We start from the raw sequence: 3,079 nt of genomic DNA, 5'->3' as shown, positions 1-3,079 counted from the left end.
TGCATCGGCAGCTGCCTCCTTGGTGGGAAGTAGGGCTGGGGTTGGAAGGGCTAGAGTCAGTTGCAAGCTAGAGCTTCTCCTGGTTCAGTGGTGGTTGCTGCCATCAGGGGGGCGAGTCCGGGGCCCAAGGGGCTGGAGCAGGAGCCCTGAGGGAGCTGGGCTTCTTCTAGGAGCAATGGCAATCTCTGCTATGGTTGAGGGCATGGCCGGGGTCTGAGGGGAAAAATATGGAACACTTCACAAATTTGTGTGTAATCCTTGTGCAGGGGCCATGCTAATCTCTGTATCATTCCAATTCTAGTATATGTGCTGCTGAAGCAAGAATTAGATTTTTTCTTTTTGCTTGAGTTTATCCTTAATATTTTCCAAGAAAATTGTGAACTTTCTGAGAAAGCCATTAAATAGCTGGGTTCAAGCTCCCCCTTTTCACTTAACAATATTGCTTTCTTGTCTCCTAGATACTATAGGACAGGTGAAAATTCTTATGTCAATGATTTTTCTCTCCTTTGTATACTTACCTTTTTTAAAAAAAATTATTTTTGGCTGTGTTGGGTCTTCATTGCTGCACACGGGCTTTCTCTAGTTGTGGCGAGCTGGGGCTGCTCTTTGCTGTGGTGCATAGGCTTCTCATTGCGGTGGCTTCTCTTGCTGCAGAGCATGGGCTCTAGGCACGTGGGATTCAGTAGTTGCAGTACACGGGCTCAGTAGTTGTGGCTCACGGGTTCTAGAGCACAAGCTTGGTAGTTGTGGCGCACAGGCTTAGTTGCTCCGTGGCATGTGGGATCTTCCCAGACCAGGGATCGAACCCGTGTCCCCTTCCTTGGCAGGTGGATTCTCAACCACTGTGCCATCAGGGAAGCCCTGTATACTTACTTTTTTGCTCATTTGCAGAGTGACCAAAATGTGGCATTAAGTAGGTCTTTTCACTTATTTCCTCTCTTCTAGGTCTTTTAATCTGGAATGCCTATTAGTTATTATATTTCATTTATTAATCTAGAAGATATTTATTGTGACTCTACTTTGTACCAGTCTCTGTGCTCGGTGTTTAGCAGTGAATAAAATACAAGTCTCTACCTTCAGATAACTCACAGTCTATTGACCACTTAGATTTATTCTCTGTGCTTTCAACTCTTCCCACAAATTCTCCATTATTTTGAATTTCGTACACTTACACTTGTATGGTTACTTGACTTGAATTCTCTTGATGTTTTAGTTTTACCTTTGTACTTACGGCAACGTTTTGCATCCTTTTTTTTTTCTCCTAATCTCACTCTTAAAGTCTTAAAGGATAACATAAAAGTGCCTTCAATTGTTGAGATGATGATGGAAAAGACATACACTTTGAGCACATTATACACATATACATGTCTCTTAAGCATGTGCTGATATTTTAACTATACTAACAAAAGAAGCTACAAGATAATAAGTTCCTTTATAAAGAGAAAAATCACTCTCAGAATGTTCTCTATTCATCATACCCTCCTCTCCCTATTAGAACTTCCAAGAGAACAAAAGGTAGCATGAAGAGACCTATTATTTGAGTACTTTTATTTGCTGAGTACTTAACTCACTGCACCTTCACAATATGAGACAAATATTGTCAAATAGGCTTGCTCAATAAGTTGGTCAGTCATGGAATAAGTGGCAGAGCAAGAATAAGAATCCGAGTCTATCCAGCTTCATTTTGCACTGTGGTGTATACACAGTTACTACAGAATTGAAAGGCCCATGGGATGTTGTAGGCTATATCAATACTTCCTTTTATAGCCAGACAATATTCAACTTTTGGATAAATCGTATTTTATTAATCCATTCATCCAAAGGACATTTGTGTTGTTTCCACTTTTTGGCTGTTATCAATAACGCTGCTATCAACATCTGTGTACAAGGTTTTGTGTAGACATTTTCATTTCTCTTGAGTATAAACATACACCAAAGATTAAAACTGCTTTGTCATGAGCTGTCTTTTTATTGATGTAAGTTCTTTACACAAGTCCTTTATCAGATATATTACTTGCAAAATTTTTCTCCCATGCTGAGAGTTGTCTTTTCACTGCTGATGGTGTACTTTGAAGCACAAAACTTAAAAATTTTGACAAAGTTCAATTTGTCTATTTTTTCTTTTGTTGCCTTTGCTGTTGGTGCCGTATCTAAGAAACTATCACCTAATCCAATGTCACAAAAATTTACACCTACATTTTCTTCTAAGAGTTTCATGATTTAGGCTCTGACATTTAGGTTTTCAATCTTTTTTTTTTTTTGGCTGCATTGGGTCTTAGTTGAGGCCCACAGGATCTTTGTTGAGGCATGCGGGATCTTTCCGTTACAGTGCACTGTCTGCTTGGGCTCCTCTCTAGTTGCGGCGTGTGGGTTTTCTCTCTAGCTGTGGTGCAAAATTAACCACAAATTTCTGGACTCTTAATTCTATTTTATTAATCTATAAGGCATAACACACTGTCTTGATTTGTCTAGCTTTGTTTGGGAAGGAGTATTTTAGCAGGCTTTTTAGATAGTTGTGGACATTCTTATTTGAGACAATACCAAAATTTGACAAATGGAGGTTTCTTAAAGGTCAGCTGCAGTGTAGAATCTGAAACCCCTGTAAACTTCTTCTACCCTGCTAGAGTTTCACTCTTCACTCACGGACCATTTTGTAATCCATGCACAGAGCATCTGGAGAACATTGGTTGTTTTGCAGATCGTCCGAATGTTGACACATTTCATATAAACTATCAGAAACAACTGTTGTTAAATCAGCACTGATTATATTGGAAAAGTATTGGGAAGCTGTCATGCTACAGTGTTAAGAGGCAAGTTTTCTAAAATTCCAGCTTTCTCTTGAAAGTTCAAATTTTAGCAGTAACAAGTACTGTTAGTTTTCTGCCAAATACTCAAGTCAGAAGAACCCTGGTTTGTCTGCCAGCCATTCTTCCAAGCAGACATGTTCAATGAAAAAAGTGACTAGTTCAGTTTGTAACTCACACAATTGCATAATTGCCTTTCCTTTGAAACAATCATCACACTTCATTATGTAGCAAAAGTGCTTTATGCATATTTTTCATTTTGTTCCACAGACTAT

The 3,079-nt window shown here is 39.1% G+C and overlaps 1 pseudogene; it reads right to left on the bottom strand.

Annotated features, from left to right (window-relative positions):
- Positions 1-221: 221 nt before the first annotated feature.
- On the bottom strand, positions 222-321 carry LOC115845203 (U6 spliceosomal RNA; annotated as a pseudogene).
- Positions 322-3,079: the final 2,758 nt, after the last annotated feature.

Source organism: Globicephala melas, chromosome 2, assembly GCF_963455315.2.
Source record: "Globicephala melas chromosome 2, mGloMel1.2, whole genome shotgun sequence".
In the NCBI taxonomy this organism is placed as follows: Eukaryota; Metazoa; Chordata; class Mammalia; order Artiodactyla; family Delphinidae; genus Globicephala; species Globicephala melas.
This window is presented reverse-complemented; position numbering and strand designations above follow the sequence as displayed.